Below are 20,380 nucleotides of genomic sequence, written 5' to 3'. Positions count from 1 at the left end.
AACAGTTAGTAACTGATAAAGAAGTCAGAGGCACACAGAATGGAGAGTGCATTCAGAATAAGGTGAATAAAATACTTCTTTGCTCAGAACCAAAGAGTAGTCTGTTTTATAGTGAGATGCTAACTCAAGTTTCCTGACGTTTCAATGCCAGAAGAATAGTAACTAGACTAATTATTTGGACTCATCAGTTCACCTAAAAAGTCTGACTGAAGAGGTAGCATAAAAAAATATTGAAAAGCAAAAACCTCAAAATTACACTTGAATTCCAAGTCACTTTTTCCCTTCTATACCAGCTCAAGATTTGCTTGCTGTACGCAAGAAAGGTAAATAAAATCTGGTTTCAGTATTTGACTGCTGCCTAGTTCTATCTAGCACAATAAGTCTTAGCTCTGTTCCCCGTATGGGGTTGTGGGAAATGTTACTAAATACAGAACTGTAGTACGTAGGAAAGTAAAAGGAGGGAAAAATAGAGGGGTGTGGGAAGAAAGCAATAGAATACAATTACTTGTTCAAAACAAACTCACTCATAAAAGCAATTTGATTGTTTTAGTTTGGCCTCAATAGTGAAATTTGTCATCATCTTGCATTATGTCACATAGTCCAGAAATGGACCCCAGTCTCTAGTACGTCTTAAGGCAACCACAGGTGGTTGTAGAATAATATAACAAATATGTAGAAAACCTCAGTAATGGCTTCAGCCTCTTTCACAGACAGTTCTGAGAGATAATGGGCATGACTCATATTGACTAAAAAAATTTCAAAATAACTATTTTAAGAAAGGGAATATAATGAAAATTATCACCCTGAATCTGATGTACAATCACACTTGTTGGGGGAGGGGAAGAGGGAGGCAAAAACTATCAATGTCAAGTGGAACTTGTGAAAACAGACTTCACACTTGGAAATTGTGCAATGGATTTTTGCTAACCAGATTCTTGGTTAAGCTTTCTTTTTACCTTCAGGCAGGCAGGATCAGCCTTTGCTGTCCCAGAAACTCCTTGTAGTGAGACTCTTCTGCAGAGTCTCTTTCTATCACAGGCACTGTCTGCCCAGTATCCATCCTAGATTCAGTTTGGAAAGAGGTGAAAAATAGTGAGGTAGAACCTGTTTGTTTTTGAAACTTTATTGATTATATTTTTTAAAATATTGTTTCAGTGGGAGAATAAAGATCTGTACTTTTTAATGAATTCCAAGTATTTATGCTTAATTGTGTGGTTATATTAAGCTAACTGTCACAGGCAGACTGTTAAGGTTTGCTTGGCATATAATGTACTCACAATCAGATATGAGCATTGATTTAGTTATCTTTAATGTAATTTTAAATTTAGCTTAGAACAAACAACTTTTGTAGTGAACAAAGATGCCGTTCTCTGACCTGTTTCTGACTTGCATTCAAAAAAACCCTAGAAAGAGAAACAAAAAGCAAATAGTATAGTGCTACACAAATGTGGAATGATTCTACCTCTCCTGCCACAGTGACACAATCTTCTTGCCCATTGACTGCATGGGTTGGTTCTCCAGGCAACCATTTGGTGTATGGCACAGGAGTTCCATCACTCCACTCAAAGTACATTTGAGTGTTGAGGTAATTCAGACCAATCCATAGCTCGTCCACAGCTTCTAAGAACAGAAATTCAGCTGTGTTAGTACCCAATCAGAAATAGTCCATAGGAGCAAAACTTCATGCAAATAAGCAGAAAGTACAATAGAAATTCACCCAGATTAAACAACAATGGAGTTTATTTTAAGATCTAATACACAGTCTTCTGTTAAAAAGTTAAAAAATTAGATACCAGCAGGAAATGAGACTCCTCAGCTTTATCTGTAAAAGCTCATTACTGTATCTATAGCTACAAGGTGTTTGAGGCAGATAATCAGCCCAAATATTGCAGTAACTTCAGCTGCTATTTCCTTTAAGTGATTTCATGCAGTAAAAAAAAATATTAAAAAGAAAACCAACAGAAAACCAACACCACAAATTAAAATCAAAACAGAAAGAAAAAGGAAATGAAGACAGCACCAATGACCCCTTGTGTATTTTTGGTGTTCAGTTGAGGGGTTTTTAAACCTACATATCTGCGGGCTTCCCTATAAATATTCATAACAAACAAAAAAAGATATATTTTTTAAACCTGTAATATGTCTAATAATATAATTCTACAACTATATCAATAGATAGAAATCTGTTACATCAGATAGAAATCTGTAGAAATACTCACTGTAGCCAAGTTGAGAAAATATGAAACCATGCTCTTCAGGGTTGTGGATACTGGCCAGATTGCCATTGCTCTCATTGCGGGAAATGAGGGCTTCTTTCCAGTCTCTGGGATCTCTGTGAACCACAAAACAGTGATCTCTATCAGCCAACCTTCTGGGCATTTAACAGGCTCTGCATCACCTGAAAATCAACAGATATTTCAAGTTATTAAGCTGTGCAAACTGAAGCCTAGAATAATTGCAAGTACATTAGAAATCAGGAAAATTAAATGTTTATAAATAAGTAGTACTTCATTCCTTGTACATTTTAGACTTCATTGTTGCACACTGGACTTTTGTAGAAAACATACTGCATTTAAACAAAAGAGGAGAATAATAGCTTCTGGACAGAGGACTATTTTGGAATTCCATGTAGTGTCTTCACACAATGTACCCCACTCAATTATGTTTTAAAGACATTATTACTGCAGCCCAAATAACTCTCTACACAGAAGGCTTTCCATACTAAGTTTCATTAAATAAATCAGAGAAAAGCATAGTAGAAAAGTGGAGTGAAGGATCTTGCTAATTTTGCCATCTTTATGTTCTCCAGAAATCCCACTGAGAAGCTGGTTGAGCCTATTGGTACCATTGTTCCAAGCTTTCCATGATAAGTCTCAGTGTTCTCTTATTAGAATGCTCCGCATGAAGGGTGAGGCATCTCTAACTTCATTTTCATATTCATGCAGTCCATGATACATTTGTGAAGGTGTATGGCTTAGACCAGTGCCTCTGGAGTTGTGAAGAGTAACCTGAAATAAAAATGGCTTCTGTGGTTTCCAGGTTCCAACAACATTTCAATATTTAAACAATTTGGTTAAAAAAAAACAACAGTATGCTTTGTGCTGCGCCACTTATTAAAGCAGAACAACAAATGACAATGCTTTTAAAAAAAAATATTTCAAATAGCCATGAAATTTCATTTAGTGACATAAATCCTGTTTTTGTCAAAGGGTTTTTATTTGCTTGACATACTTGACGGAAGAATGAAAGGATCCAGTGTGGAGTTTTCCTTTTTACAGATATAGCCAACTGTCAGGTCACACGGCTGTTTTTTCCCATTTGGCATCTCTTGTAGGATTTAGTACTGCACAGTTTCTCAGGCTGAGGCTCAGGATTTCCTTCTTTGAATAAAAATCAAATTAATTTTATGTAACACATATTCTATGTCAGCAGCTAAAAGAGCAATTTACTTCCAGCATTTTCATATGCCAATTGCAAACTCAGGACTTGCTACAGTTACTTTTCTACTGGAGATAAGAAATGTAATTTAAAACTACCCATCAAACACTTCTTTACTTTATAATTTTTGCTTGTTGCATAACAAACACTTCTGCCATATTTAATTACAGAATAGTAGTCTCAAAAATAAGACATTCCTATAAGTTTTGTGGAAACTGTTGGCTCACACTATAGAAATACCAAACTTTAAGCCTGCACTGATGGAAAGACTGCAGCAAGTCCTTTTCTTGTTCCCCCCTCCCCTCCCTATTTGATCAGCAGTACCTCCCTTAAGGAATACATCGCTCACAACCAGTTGCAGAATAAATTATGTTGTTGCCCAGTCAGTAGATGCTGGACTGACGAGCCCAGGGTACCTGTTACTGCTGCAGCTGCAATGCCCTAACACAGACTGTAGGAAATCGGAGTTCATAGTTTCACAGCTCATGAAACATCTAGTTTTACACACAATTGTTGCCAGGACCCAATTATACTAATAGGACTAAGTACTGAGCTTAAAACACTCATGTACATTCATAAAATCAGACAGGTTAAGTTTGAGCTGATATTTTGGGGCAGGCACACAGTAAGGTAACATCTTAACATAGCTCATATTCAGACAAGGAATTTTACAAATGTAAAGAGAGAAGAGTGTCCTTGAGAGTAAGAACCATCAGGTGCTAACAATAAAAGCAGACTTCAAAACTTTAAAATTAGAGTTCTAGCTCTGCATTGTAGAGCTAAACCAAGCTTAGTGAATTAATATTATTTGTTAAAAACATGAGACAGAAGCAAAGTGCCACCAGTTGGTTAGACATGTCTGGTGGTTGAGCAGGGAAGAGTGGGAACCTACTCTGGATGAAGCCTGGCAGGGTAAGCTTCCTCTTTGTGGGAGCATGTTAAATAGCTTCTAGTTTCAAGAGATGTGTTCAGCAGAGCACAAAAATAATAATATTAAATGCCTAAAATAAAGTATAAGGCAAACCTTTTGGATGGGACATACCAAATCGTATGTGAAAACTAATTTCCTCATTTCCACAATGCCCTTGTTGGGGAGTCTTTCCTTTCTATATGAGGTTCTGGTCCAATAGCTTTCAGTGGTATGCTGGAACAAAAAAGTTCCACTCAAGTCTTTGGGAAAGGACCTTTCTGCATATCCCTTTGGCAGCTTGGCTGCTGATTTGCTCCTTGCTGCAATCAGAGCCCAGTTACACGCACTCACAATTGCTGTCTCTTCTCTGCTTGCCACTGCAATCAGCTCTCCAGAAGGTTCTCCATGAGCACTGTCCCTGGAGAATGGACAGTGTTTTCCCCTTCTTAGAGAGATCTGCAGAGTGGTAACTTCCTTCCCCCCCCCCAAAGATACAACTTACAATAATTTTGCAGTAAACTGGACATGTATAATTAATTCATAATAGCCACCGCATGGGAATAAAGGAACTTCAAGGGTGTGGGATGTTTGACCTGAGAGCCAGCTGCTCCTCTTCTCTGCAAGGCTTAAGGAATTTAACCAGCTCAGCTAAAGGTAGAAAACCCTCTAGCAGCTCTGGGCTTTCTCTTTGTCCTCCGTGCGAGATAAAAACAGGTGGCACCTTTGAGACTTGTGGAAGGCCAATATATATGTGCATTTATTCACCAAGCAAACATACAGTATTTTCTGCAACTGGCTGTTGCTATGACAATCAAGTTACTTTCAAAGATAAACTGCCAGTGATGTGAACTCTATTTACAGTCTCACTTGAATGTTAAAGAGGAGAGAGTGAAAGAGGAAAAGCATAAACAGTGAAGGGGAAGGCTTTGCAAGACTGATGCTCACTGACAGCTGAGTCCTTGCAGGATGCAGGGTCTGATAACCATCGTGAGAGCTGAAGAGAAACACAGAGTATTTAACTGACTTGAAGGCATTTTTAGTATGCTACAGCTCAACTAGGGCTTCTCATTGAGTCTGTTTCTGGTACAAAATGAGTTTATTTAGCTCTTTTGCTTGAAGTTACTTGTGATATACCCAGTGAAGAAAAGCATCACTCTCAGCTTTTTAGTTTCACATATTTTATAAGCTTTCAACTCAATTCCCTCATGTTCATGGGGAATACTACAAGACTGTAATTAATATGCATTCATCATACTGTCGGGAAACATTAATTCAAAAAACTGCCAAGAAAATGATTACATGGTGCCCCCTTAAAGTACCTGAAGGGAATGCCACCTCTCCAGTGCCAGCCACTGTTGAGATTCAGACTGTTCAACTCAATCCAGAGAGAGGATCTCTTGCTGTCAATAAGATCTAGGTAACCAAAAGAGTTGAATACTAATAAAATTTCTTAGGAAATTGTCTGCATTGTCAAAGTTCAGAGTAGGATAATAAATGTCTGCTTTCTAAGTTTCAGTACAGATTCCTTATTTACTGGCAATAAACAGTTTATTCTGCAAATAAGGGTAGTGAATGGCAAAAGACTGTTTAGCATAATAGTTTATCTGAATGTAAGGCTATTCTATAGTTATATGTAAGGAATAAGCTTTGAAAACTGAAACACTGATATTTGACAAATATTTGATAATATTTGTTACAAGTTTGCTTCATTATAATGGAATTAATACAGGGCCTTTATTCTAGTCTTGCATAAATCCAGAAAGTCTTTAGATTTTTCATAGTGTTTTGTATAAAATTTGTACAGTATTTGCAAAAATCTGTTTTATAGATACATATACCATTTTTATATCAGCTATTCATCATAATGTTATTAAAACAATGAAACATTTGTAATCAGTCCAAAAACCTCCTTGCTTCTCTTTTAACTGAGTCTTGCTTATTAATTCGCCTTCTAGATACTTTTCTTCATGTATCTCTGTGATACTTAATAATTCTGCATTCTGCTGCTGGCAGCTCTTCCTTGCTTGTTGCCACGTGAGAGCGGACTGGTAGTTTATCTGGTAGTAGGTTCCTGTTAAAGGATCTGTATTCCAAAATCTGTCATTGTCTGTATGAGAAAAAGGAAATTTAGTGTTGCAGTTTGTATAAGCACCTTGCCCAAAAAATTATGAGAAAATTTAACTACAAGCTTACTTATGAAATGAGATTCTGGAGCAAATTAGCTCAGACTCTCCAAACCTATACTCTTCTGTTAGCTTGTTCTTTGTTAAGCAAAAAAGAGCTTGCCATTGATTTCAGCAGAGATGGGCCTGTCATCCTTTATTTTGAGTTTCCTCAGTCAATTTGATAATCTCCAGGTGAAAAAATAATAGTGTAAAGAGATCAATAAAGCAAAACTGTACCTTGGTCATTATCTACACTGAAAACCTGTTCAGCAGCTCATGGCGTATGCCTGAATAACGCTTGGCTGAAATACAACTGAAATGCAAACATTTCCAATGATAGACAATTTTATTTTCGAACTATGCCATCATTAATTACATTGGCAACACTACAGGCTTGGGGCAGAGTGAATGGAAAGCTGTCAGAATAAACCTGGGGATGCTGATTGATGGCTGCTTATCATAAGCCAGCTTGTGCCCAGGCAGCCAAGAAGGCCAGCAGCATCCTGACCTGTATCAGAAATAGTGTGGCCAGCAGGACAATGGCAGTGATCATCCGCATGTACTCAGCAGTGAAGAGGCTGCACCTCGAATTCTGTGTCCAGTTCTGGGCCCCTCACTACAGAGAGACATTGAGGTGCTGAAGGGGTCCAGAGAAGGGCAACAAAGCTGGTGAAGAGTCTGGAGCACAAGTCTGATGAGGAATGGCAGAGGAAACTGGAGTTGTTTAGTCTGGAGAAGAGAAGGCTCAGGAAAGACCTTATGCTCTCTGCAACTACCCGAAAGAAGGATGGAGCAAGGTAGGGATCAGTCTCTTTCCCCAAGTAATAAGCAATGGGATGAAATGAAATGGCCTCAAGCTGCACCACGGAAGGTTTAGATTGGATATTAGGAGAAAATTATGCACTGAAAAGGTAGTCAGGCATTAGAACAGGCTGCCCAGTGAAGTGGTGGAGTCACCACCCCTGGAGGTATTTAAAAGATGTGTAGATGTGGTGCTTAGGGACATGGTTAAGTGTTGGAAGTGGAAGTGTTAGATTTCCAGGTGGACTCAATGATCTTACAGGTCTTTTCCAACCTAAATGATTTGATAAATTTTGAAAAAAGTATTCCCTATTTCTAGTCTGCATGTTTTTTTAGGTAATTGGAATTTCTAAACTGTCTGGCGAGAGCTTACTGTTAGCAAAATTGTTCCCTGGGCAAGTGCTAATGAGCTGTATTTAAAACTTCCCCTAACTTTCTCTTTTGTTGAGAAAAGTATATGGAATTTCTTGATTGATTCATTAGAAGAGAAGTTTTCTATTTTTCATTGTGTTTCTTTATTGCTGATTCACTTCAGATTTTTAACATTCTTTTTTAATTGTAGACTCAAGCGTCAGTGTCCCAGCAATTTTATAATGCCAAATACTTCATGTTTGCAAGTTTATATCGAGGATGTCCTGGGATATTTCAGGGTATGCCATGTAATATTGCACCAGGAAATAACTGTCAGTAATACTAGTCAAAATTGTGGTGGTAGTAATTGGTGGTTGATATTGAATTACACTGGTTTTCCAGTGCAATTCCCATCAAAATGACAAATAGTGAGTCTGCGATATAGCACTGAAAAGTTAGCTTTTGGGCAGCCTTTCTAATATCTTCATTAATGCCGTATTTTGGTGTCCTTCATCCTGCTCTCAGATGCACATACATTTGTCTGTTAGGATAACTTTGTCTTGAAATGTAATTTCAGACATTACAAGGGAAGGGCTAGCACTGCTGCTATTTCAGTAAGACCTTTGAGCCAATTTTCTCATTTCATGTCTTTCAGAAAAGAAACTGCATCTTTCCATTGACTGTAAACCAATCTTGTAATACAGAACAAGGATTAGCATTGGTAGAGAAAGTTATACTACTGTTACCACAAATAGCGATGAGGCAAGGAGAATTAGGCTTAGTCTCACTTTTCAGATTATTTTCTGCTGAATGCAGTCATATTTAAAGCATACTGGTCTTTTCCTGGGTGTTAGCTACTGATAGACACACCCAGACAACTTTTACCCTGACTGTAGACTTATAGGAAACATTTTTGTTTCTTCTGTAAGGAATGCTGTGGCATGACAGAGACATCTTTTAGTAGATTGAAGTAGTTACAGGGCTTTTCCCTTCCTCTGGTAAGTACATGTAAATACAATAGAGAGGAATAAGAGCACATAAAGTACATCATGGCAGCATCAAAAATGTCATCACTATAATGCAATTTTCATTAACTTTCCACTGAAATACACATTTCTTTCAAGAGACCTTACTGAAGATTTGGAAGTTTGCCATCACTTCATGAGCTACAGATTTAGCTCATATCCATGGGTTTGCATTTGTGCTTAATACAGACAGTGAGTGAGCCTCCTGTGACTCTTGCTCCTTCGGCATGTTCTTTATGGTTTGGATTTCTTTTTTAGGAAGAAAAACCATGGAACAGTGACTTGTTATCTCGCCTTGTTCCATTATTCTCTCATCAGAATGTGTATCATAAGAAGTTGATGTAATTCACACAATCGAATCACAAATATTCTCACAAGAACCAACACTGAGCAGCATACAGAGATAAAGATACCATAGCTGTGGGCCTGTCTGTCTGTACATTGTCATGGAAAGGCAATGTGTGAATGCTGAAAAAACTAGCTAACACCTCCATGGGATTATAGGCAGCCTAATTTAGTATTCCATCAAGACAAACAGGCCCTTCTGGGAAAGGCTGCCCAGTACTGCAGTTGTACTCTTGGCATGTAAAGCAGGTCATTCAGTGCTGGGCATCAGTCTGAACACAGCTGCCTGCTTTTCAAGACATCATACAGCATGCAGCATAACTATGCCTCTCATCCTTACACTAAAAGCCATAGTGATTATTTCAGGCTTGTTCTGTTTCTTTCATTAGTGTCTACTCAGCCACAATCTTACATCTCACATCAGTCCACAAGCTCCATCTCATCCACACAACCTCATCCTAAGGCTAGGAGATACACATACAACACCCTATTTAATTCCTTTCTCTTTTTCATTTGTTGTAAGTCACTCACATATACAGACAAAGACTGTGAAGCACACTGTGAAGTCCATGAACTTCACAGAGCAGACATAGCCAATAATTAAGTTGTATCCAAAAGGAAATCTTTATCTGCACACATGACTCTCCTGACTTCTGATTCCCAGCTTTATTCTGTCTTGACTCTAAAAATGAACCAAAATCTCTGATTCTGTACCTATTTAAGCTTCTAAGACCACACCAGTTGGTTAGGATAAATATAAAATGCAGGGTAGTCAAGCTGCTTGAAAATCTCTAAGAGCCTGAGAAACAAGCAAGACAACAAAAATGCCCGCGTTTACATCCACTCTTGCAGGGGACAAAAGACAAAGACTCACCAAGTGTCTGGAAAGCAGTATGAACAAAAGACAAGAAAGCTAAGGCTGTAGAAAAATACAAGTGTTTCATTTCTTTCTTCATATTCACAAACAGATGAGATGAAATTAACTGCTGCAGTAGAAGTCCTTAAGGAACCAGCTGGTGGTGGCTCCTTCTCAGTTTTGGAAAGTTTTAGTTGAAAGAGAAAACTCTGGGCTCTAAATAAGGAAATATCCTGTCACATGTGGTATTTTGAAATCTATAACGAATTACAAAATTCAAACTTTGCATCTGAAAGTGAAGTTTCCATCCATTTGCAAGTGGCAAAGTTCAAACAGTATAACATCATTCTGCTGAATTATCTTTCTTGGTTCTGCTCTGGGATTGCGAAGTCTATACCCTCAAAGACAAAGAAACAGAGAGTGCACTTTAAATGAATGCTCTTGAAATCTCATACATATGTACCTGGGAAACTCAGAAAAAAATATGTGGACAGTTTTTGGCCAAATAGGTCTTCACTACTACAAGAGTTATACTCATTTCATTTGATGAACTGAACAATATCAACTCTTTCAGTGTGAAGAATTAACCTGGAAGGGAAAATTTAATTTTGATTGGTAACTTGACAGACTGAGCGCTATGTATACATTTGGCATTTATTGTCTCCGATCAACGGTAGAACTACTGTGCTGTTATTTCATGTGAATTTATCTCACTAGGGCCAATACAGATTAGCCTGATCTTTACAAACTTTTCTTTTAACCAGTGATTTGGAGAAAAAAACGGCCTTTCAAAATAGTCCACAAAGTACAAATTAATTTTAAAACTTAATTTTAAAGAGTGCAAGACAGAGGCAGTAATGGGGAAAACCAATTCATGTAAATTTTTGTTTATTCCAAACACCATTTTACTTGAGTAGCATATGCATGCTTCAGTGCATTATGGTGAGATATAGTCTTAAAACGCAGGCTTTGGGGTTGAGTGCTCTGCAGAAAGAGTGCTTACTGTATGTCAGCACTTGCCTGTATGTGATGCTGCCACATATCTCTAAAAAGAGAGAACAATAGGGTGTTTTAAATCTAACTTCCCATTAGCTTCATGCTTGTTTAATTAGCCATTTTATACATTACTGGGTTGCACTGTCATGAGAGTATTTTTCGAAGAGCATACAGCAATAGCTCTTAATCCTTTCCAAAGAATGGAATAATTGCTAATTTTAGTTCATAATATCTATTAGGTGCATTTCCTTTGTTCAAGCTAGATATGTTTTTTTAAGCTTAATCATCTGGCTGTGTTACCCCATTAGAAAACACTCTGCTCACTTTTTGTTGGTAGAATCATTTTCATCATCCCTTCGAGTTAGGGCACAGTTGTATTCTAGCACTGTGCTGTACTGCCTCGTCTCTCTTTCAGTCTCACTTTGAGTTTTGATCTTGAATAAAAAATAAGTAATGAAGCTCATTCCTAATAAAATGATGAGGACCAGAGTAAGTAGTATCCACATATTCATGTGACCATGTTCTTTGTCCTTTTTGGCATCTGTAAATAAATACAGCAAACAGAAGTGGGTGTACTGTAGCCATAAATAAATACAATATTGAAAACTATTGGTCTAAGTTCCCCCTTGATTACTAGGGACAAAACCTATTCTAATGTTTCTGTGTCAGTCACCCTCATAGGTCTTAGCATGCAAATGGAGGAGCAAAGAAGAGGTGGTCAGTTTACCAAAGCATTTAGTTATCCTAAGATGCCTTAAATGTCTTGTGGATACTGCTAAATTACGTTGGGAATTAATTCAGTGGCAACTAAGTAAATTAAGCCAATATAAATAAATATCTAAACCACAAATAATAAATAATAAATACCAAATCATAAAAAATCCCAAATATTTATTTTTGTGTCTCTTTGAAACTATTAGGAAGGAAAATTAAATCCTACCTTCTACATTTGCAGCGGCTTTAAGAATGGCTGTCAAAGATAAAGACAAATGTTTAGCCAAAATCTAAAAAGGTCACATTTTCATCCTGACAGTTTCATGTTAGCAAAAGGACTCTGCATCAAGGTTACCCCATCACTTCTCCTGGAAACGCATTTGCTAAATTAACAGAGATGAAAAGGTGAGATTGATTTTTAATCTGATATTCACTGTAATAAAACTGCTATTTTGTATATTAAAGCTCCCTTCTTGCTCCTTTTTCAATAACCGAAGAATCTCTAAGCACAGGTAGTGTCCAGCTGGTTTAGGTGAACTTTCTCTTCTCCTCTGGTTAATAAATCTTGCCCTCTTCACTGGTTCTGCATACCTGCAGAGACTGGAGACAACTTGGTCAAACACTGAGGATATTTGCCATTTTTCCTGTACTGCACACAGTTCCTTAGAGACCCGGCAGATTTCAATTTACCATCGCTCATTTGCATCTACAATTATGTTTAAGGTTTCTTATGCAGTTTTTCCTGGCTGTGCAAAGAGGGCGCCATCTGCAAGGTCTTTCCTGGCTCTCTGGGTGAATAGCGGGATGGCGGCCAGTGCAGGAACAGGTCTTCCCCATGGGCAGCCTGAGCCGCAGGGATAGTCAGGGTGTGTGTCCCAGCCTAGGAAGCACCAGGAGCTGGGGTGCTGCAGCAGAAGCACAGCAATGCTTTGAGCTCCTGGGTGTTTGTGAACAGGAAGGGAATGCGATTGTTAAATTGTCCCTTGGAAGGATGCAGAGCTCAATGTAACGTAATATTGGCTTGCGCTGAAATACTGTTCTGTTGGAGAATCTGTCAGGGAATATTCTCTATACTTTGGCATTGCACATGGGGGCTGCATCAAATAAAGTCTGTGTTGACAGGGAGTTTCTGTGTTTCCAACATATCTAGCGACAAAGGATAAGCCTTCTGTAGTGTTTATTGCCCTGACTATCCAAAGAAAACTAGGAGTTGCCCTAAAAGGAGAATTTTTCTTTTCAGGAAATGCTCTGACACCACTACGAATGTGTATGTCTGCTATACCCCTCACCTGCAGCCCTGCTCTGAGTGGCGGAAAAGGACAGAACCACAAAACCATCCCCAACCTCAGGGTTGTGAAACAGGGCAGGAAATCATACTTTTTTTCAGCATTAACAGTTAAACTCCAAAATACCACATGGCTGCTTGGCTCACGATATTGTGATATTTCTACTTCCTGACCAAAGCAGATGGTACACGGTTACACAGAAACACAATATTAAAAAGAAAAAAAGAAAAGCTAACAAAAACACTTCTACTATTTTCAAAGGTCACTATATGCTCTCTGGATCATGCTTCCATTCTGTTATTATTTAAATAGAATTGCTTCATCCATCCCTTTCTGGAACAGCATGTATCATAGTACAGGAAGAGGAAGAAAAGCAAAACATTGTCCCATAGAAAGTGAATACAAATGTTAACAGGAAAGTATATGTGTATGTTGGAGCAAAATGACAAAGGTGATTAAATTTTCTTAAAGAAAATATCGATCATCTTTAGTTATTAATTATTCATCACACAATGCAAGAAAATCTGAAGTTATGAAGCAGTAAAACATGAACAGAGCAGACAAGAAAAGATAACTATATATTCATATTATTTTTGACTGAATGCTGAAACAGGTGATAACGAAGACTGCAAATACAGCTTTTTATGTCAGTCTTTTGTAATTACCGTATGTGATATTAGTACTGAAATAAAACCATGAACGTGAAGAGCAAATATTAAAGAAGTCACTTACTCTTAGGTTTCTTACAAATAAAACCCCTTTGGGAAGAGCAAGGAAGGATATTCCACTAGCTGGATAAGGCAGGCAGCTCCACACAGCAGTCAAGCTCGTCCCCCAAGGACTATCCTTCACCCCAGCTGAGAAAGTCTAAGGCACTGCTGTCTTGCCAAAGCAGCTGCCCTGTTGAAAAAGTTAGTAGCAATACTAATAGTTCCATATCAAAGACCTTTGCCATTATGAGTGAATATTCATATTAATGTTATTACTTTACTTGGCCTAATAATGCAATCCTGCTTTCTTCAAATTCTATCTGTGGATGTTTTCTAATGCATTTTATTTCTTTAAATCCTTTTCTAAAAAACAATATAATTGCTTTTCCAAAATATGATTTGCAGATTTTCCATTCCATTTCCAATAGTTTTAAGTTGCATATCCCCATATTTTAGTCTAGGGTACTAAAGTTTCAAACTGAAAAGAAATAAAGCTAGGATTTTAGTTTCTAAATTAGTATTTCGTCAGTACTCGTTGAAAATCAAGAAATTTTTACTGTAATACCTAATTTTCCCCTTACACTAAACCAGAGGAGTTTGATGCTGTGGACTCTGGTTGGACTGCCACAACTCCCACGTGGGTTGCTCCCCAGCTATGAGAAGATGAGAGCCAGCCAGGCCATGTTTCCCACCAGAGCACAGAGCTAATCGAGCAGGAAAGGCTTTCTCACAGTTCAGGAGTAGGAAAGATGTCCTCACGGAGGGCTGAGGTCAGTGGCGCAGATAGTCAGTGGTCCTCTGTGAAGGCAACCATACTGACACTGCAACATAAGCAGCTGCACAAAACTATCATTGATTACAGCAGTTTCTGGATTGTTCAAATTTAGAAATGAGGCGCCATGATTGCCTCAGGTACGGGCAGCTGAAACTGCATGTTATATCTTGCTTTCTTAACACTATCTTCTCTGTTGTGCTTCTCAAAAGATATTCCTAACACGTCTCCATGTCTTTGCTACTGAACCAGATATAGACAGGATATTTGAATTGAGGCAGACCCAGATGAAGGCATCCCTTTGGTGGACACATGCAAGACCCATAATTGAAGCCAAGCAAATTTCTACAGCCTTTCACACCATCAACTTCCAAGCATTTTCATATTAAATGTTATCATTCTATCTTTTTTGGTTTTAACTACCTTCTATTGTACTTCAACTATTTCCTTAAAAACAACAGTGTATCTTATTCATATTTCTGTCCATTTAGTGGAGTCTATTTGTTATTTATAGAAGTTAAAATAGTTACCATTTACATTTCTATATATTCCTATCCAAAAAGCCACTTGTCTTGCTTGAGTACAAGTCTGCATGCTCTGCTAAAAAGTTTGAGTCAGTCAGATTGTCTACCGAAGTCAACATACTACCTACAAGAAAAACAACAGAAAATAACTGGAGATATCCCCTGCCACAGAAGTCAGTGGCATGTCATTGTAACAGCCTTTGATATAGGGTAAGGTTAATAATTAAACCTCTCCTGATGGTAAGGAGTAAGCAAGGATATAGAGACCAGAAAGTAGTGTTCATCTGCAGCTGAACAGCACCAACTGTGGGTGATTTCATCAGAAATGAAAGATGTAAAAGCACAGTGAAGATTAAGAGTTTTACACATCAGGCAAAATGCACATTATTTTCAAGTGAATGGATATTTTTATAGGTATTACAGATGTTTATTTGTTCTTCATGGTTTGACAGGATATTATGTAGCATGTAATACTGCACAGCAAACAAATTTACGATTCAAACTGAAGAATTATTTTTCTGGCAATGGTGGTGGAGGAAGAGGGCTAAGAGGATCTGAAAACATATAAAGCAGAAGGATCAATTTCTTTGGGGCAGTACAGTGCTTCCCTTTCTCTTTCATAGCCTCCTGAAGCATGGATGAGGTAGCTGATGATTCAGCAGCATAGGTGGAAGGGCTCCAAGGATCAGCTCATGGTTTTGGCTGAGACCAGATGCCTCCAATATGGGTAAGGGAAGCTTTTGCCCTCCCCTGGCTCTGCAGGCTGCCACAGAGCCCTGCTGCTAGAGCAAGGACTTTCAGGCAGTACCTGCAACCCTTTTTGGATCCCCCCATGTTAAGAATAAGTGATTGCTATTATGATATTTACTTCTGCTCTTGTGTAGGGACAGATAGAGAAAAGAAGGAATGAAGATAAAAAGAAGTAATTTAAAAATCTTACTAAAAGAAGATATTTTGTGAATAAAACATGAAATAAGAACAGCTGGGGAATAAAAACATCACCTTAATTTCAACATAACTGAAAAGCAAAAAAACATCAATGGTGAAAAGTAAATGCAATGCTGATTTTTTTTTTTAACCTGTAGATTTTGCTGCATTAGTTTTCAGGTGTTTTTTAAGTGAGTTTTCTTTATGTCAAGATTGAAATCCTATCTTTAGGTAAAAATAATAATTACCCAATTGAGTGCACTGTGTCACAGACTAAGCCCAGCTGGCTTGACTGGCATTGAAGTTATAGCAATGGCTTCAGAAAGGAATCCAATATATGTGATCAGATTCAGGACATGTTCCAATACCCTGTGGGGGATCAGAAGGAAGTACATCTGGAAGAAGTGAGACATTACAGATGCTTCCATTCAGTAGGGATAGCAGCTCTTCAGATTTGAGATCAAGTTTTTTAAAAAACTCTTTCTTAAAATCACTTAAAATATTCTTTGGCAGCCTGTGCTAGAATTGTCAGTGACTATATCGAGAGCGGCAATGAGGAGAGCCAGTCATAGCTGAATGATTCAATGAGAGCCTGCACTCTTCTGTGTTACCAAATAAATCAAACTAATCAAACTTGGACTGTCTCAAGGATATTTGAGTATTCTGGGGGGGTTGGTTCTAGTTTACTTTGTTATAAACAACAAATCTGTATAAATAAAAGGTACTGTAAAAAACAGAAAAAGAAAAGCTGTAAAAATCCCAAACCCTCAGGAGGTTCAGATAATAATTTTACTTTAAATGAAATAATAATCTAAATCATAGTTTGCTGTCGGAATTTCCCATTTAATATTATGCTCAAGGTAATAATCCTCATATAAAATTTCTGAACAGCTTTAAGTCTGACACTGCATGGAATACTCTGATGCTCATTGAATATTTATGTAGTAGCCTCATATTTTCCTGCAAGCAATGAAATTATGGAAACAGTAACATTGTCAATTAGTACATGCACTTTAAAATGAAAGTTGCGAATGAATAGATACAAAGTTCAGAGCATGGCCTGGAAAATGAATTAAAGAAAAACTACACAAAACCAGATCAAAAGAAACTCAGATTTTCCATGAAGTCTGTGTCACTAAAGCTAACAGCAGTTCTCTAATACAAATAAGAAAGCAAAGTGGTTCGGTCTCATCCTAAGATTTGCCTGTAGCTTTTAATTTGTAGCATTTCTGGGTGACACCCATAGAATCACAATGAAGTATGAACTTTTGTTTGGGTCAATAACAGGCTCTTTTTTTTTCCCCAGATACAACTCTTCTTCCTTTCCCCACTTTTTAGAATCTAGTAACAGTAAAGCTGTAATCAGTGTATGAATGCTGTTTATGTTAATAATTTATTTTATACTTAGTGGATTTTTTTTATTACAGTCCTTCCCACAAAATTCCTGCCAGCAGAAAGTTTCACATTCTAGACTTGAAGTGAAATGTTTAATAGTCCCATAATTTCTACGTTCTGTCTGCCTACAATGTAAGATAACTCCTACAGCCGTTATCACCCAGTACAGTAAAACGACAGTATCTTGGCTGATGAATGACAACTTCATCAAAATAAACATGCAAAATAAAGGTATTGACATTGCATATTCAGGCTTATTATTCCTTAAAATATATTTAGAAATTTGTATTTCAGTCAGAACAGATAGAGCAAGGTTTCTGCCATAAAACCAAAAGTCATTGCCATAGCTTACCCTCAGATTTTTTGCAGACAGGAAAGTGTTTTTCATTACAAGGTGCTGTTTTCCAGGCCCCACTGAGTTCTATTTAAACACAGGCTGTTTTTTGTTTTGGTTCTCGATAGCACCACTTTGAAAAATTTATTTTTCTTTTATCTGTCCATCTGTAATAGCCATGATGCTAAAATTGAAACGGACATTCAACACAATTTTTCTATGCTCTCATCTGCTGCTTATGGTGAGTGGATTTATACAAATGCACATTTTCACAGTCCCATAGAGAACTCAGTTTGTAGATCTGTGCTACTATTGTTAAATATTGAATTGAATTGAATCAGGACTCAGCAACGTAAAAGTAAAACACATCAGTATGTCTCCCATGCTGAGACAGTTTTGGATAGAGATGTCCCATGGATTTGCTGAGTGGAAGTATTAATGTCAACGTTGGTGATTACTGATCGCTTATATATTCTAAGAGCAAGCATTTTGCCTGATGGGGAAAGGCACTGTTGGATTCATGGAGATACATACTGTTAATCAACAAGTTCATTGGCTCAGACAATGCAGTGTTCTAAGAGGCTTTATTAGAGTGCTGCTCATTATGCAAGAAAAGCTATTTTTGCAAAATATTTATTCCAAGTTCTCCCTAGAGATACTGAGTTCCAGATACATTTTGCTATGTTATATGTCAGGGTGGAATCACAGCTTGTAGAAACAATCACCAGTTAAGAAGATTATTACTGATGAAAGAGCTCTTTTATGATCAAGGTAGTTTAGTTAGTTCAAACAACAATGCAATAGAAACATGATAATGAAGTGCATTGAACAACTGCATATTTGCTAGAGAAGCTGAAGCTCCTTCTGTCACTCAGTCATAGATCTAGTAAGACTGATGCTTACTCAAGTGTTCTCTTACGCAGTGGTGGACCTGGATATCCATATTCACTTCTAGTACAGTATAGCTTTTACTGCTTTTAATCTTTGGGACGAAGCAGGTGTAACAAGGAGGGTGTTCAGGGGCACATAATATGTCCTTGTGAACCCTTCTGAACAAAAAGTAATGAAAAAGTTATAGCTGCCAATGATCACGAGGCACTAGCCTTAGTGACCCTGTTGGTGCCTTACCTGTTGGGTAAAATTCCCTTCTTCTAAAAATGGCCACCTAAAAGTTAACCAGGTAGTTTTACCTAAGTGTCTAAGATTCCTATAGAACTAGTAAAGAGAGGCCAGCAGTGTCAGAGGTTCCCATCTTCCATTAGCTAAAATGAAGTTCAGTGATTTAAGATGGGTGAAGTCAAATGAAGTGGGTGCTGTCCACCGGTCCTGGGATCCTAAATCTATTCATGCTACAATTCTCCCTGCTGATAGTAATCCAATCATAGCTTCTAACTGCACCATCTATAAATTGATTAATCTTACCACATTGCTATTGAGCCTAATCCATAAGGGCTCACCATATTGCACTGCCTGCAGAAGCAGGAATGTATTACTGTAACAATCAAAACTGCTGGCAAACTGAAGATTTCTCCTTGCAGGCTTTTTTTTTTTTTTTTCTTCTTCCCAATTCATTTTAGAAGGAATGCTTAAACATCTGCTGTTATCATAATGGATGAAGTCAGAACCTGGAGCAGTTGTGGATGAAACCGTTCAGGCTCTGTAGGAAAAAGGTACAAATATGAGAGGAATGGGAGAAAACAGTGAAAAAGCAGTATTACTTTTGAGTAACAGATGACTATAGTGGCAGCACCATCATCAAGTTCTTACCTAAAACACTGAGATATATTTTAATGGTAAACTGGAATTATTTTTAACTGTAGAGTATATTCAGGGATTAGGGAGAGGCAGAAAATGAGTTGTGGACAGATAAAAAGGACAAAAAACTGCCTTCATATTCAGTCAGTATCAAGAACACTCTGGCAATTGTTTTTGTTACAATTTTTTTTGCTACAACTTTTTTGCTACAAAAAAATGACACCATTATGTATCTTTCTGCACTTGTAAGGAGCAGAGCCATGAAACATCTGGCCCAGCTGTGGCTTCTTCCTGTATTTTTAGTTGCAGTTCCCTATTTCTGTTTCTGCAGACTCTGCAGTAGGCTATGCTCCGGATGTATTTCCCACCCTGAGGATACATAAATTAAACTAGAACTTTCACCCTTCTGATTATTCCTGGTCTTTTAATATGAAAGCATTTTTAGAGACTGAAGAGCAAACTAACCTGTTTAACTGACCTTAGTTAACCCCCAGAGGAGTATGTGTGAGGGTTTGTGCTAGCTGGATAAAGCATAAATGGCTAAGCATTTTATCTATCTGTCAATAGATAAAAATGTATTTTGAAGGCATAGATCTTCTAACAACCTGTTTTGGACATTTGCCTCACAATGAGGCAAGTGAATCCTGCCTTCAAATTATCTACTCGCCATGTGCAGGCAACTGATCTGAGTGTAGATGTCTGTAGGGCAGGTGAAGTCATTCTCTCTAAGTGTCAGTGGGTATGCTGGTAGGGGAGGGGCTGTAAAGATGAAACTTTTCTATAATCCTTATCACAAAACAGGCTTTGAGTCCGGAATTCCTGAGCTGGGAAAGTAGCCCTACTTCTCTCACCCTGGCTGCTACAGGCGCATTCAAGCAGTTACAACTGAGGACGCGTATAGTCAGATTGTTCAGTAAGCGCCTTCCAACAAAGAAGGTAAAACATAAAATTTACTGCTGTCCATCTGGCAAATATAGCTTTTATTATGCTGTCAGTCAGCACTTTTCCAATACCTTGCTTCATGTATAGATTCTTTAGTCACTACAATGCAGTCAGTCTAGGGAAAAATAAAAAAT

At 37.8% G+C, this 20,380-nt stretch overlaps 1 pseudogene; it reads right to left on the bottom strand.

Annotated features, from left to right (window-relative positions):
• The window catches only part of LOC130611668 (macrophage mannose receptor 1-like), an 89,455-nt pseudogene that overhangs the window by 16,406 nt on the left and 52,669 nt on the right, over window positions 1-20,380 (bottom strand).

The sequence above is a fragment of the Pezoporus wallicus genome, unplaced genomic scaffold (assembly GCF_028554395.1).
Source record: "Pezoporus wallicus isolate ANWC-B61680 ecotype Strahan unplaced genomic scaffold, APGP_CSIRO_Pwel_v1 scaffold_2584, whole genome shotgun sequence".
In the NCBI taxonomy this organism is placed as follows: domain Eukaryota; kingdom Metazoa; phylum Chordata; class Aves; order Psittaciformes; family Psittacidae; genus Pezoporus; species Pezoporus wallicus.
Note: the sequence above shows the minus strand (reverse complement) of the source record. Positions and strands in the feature narration are given on the sequence as shown.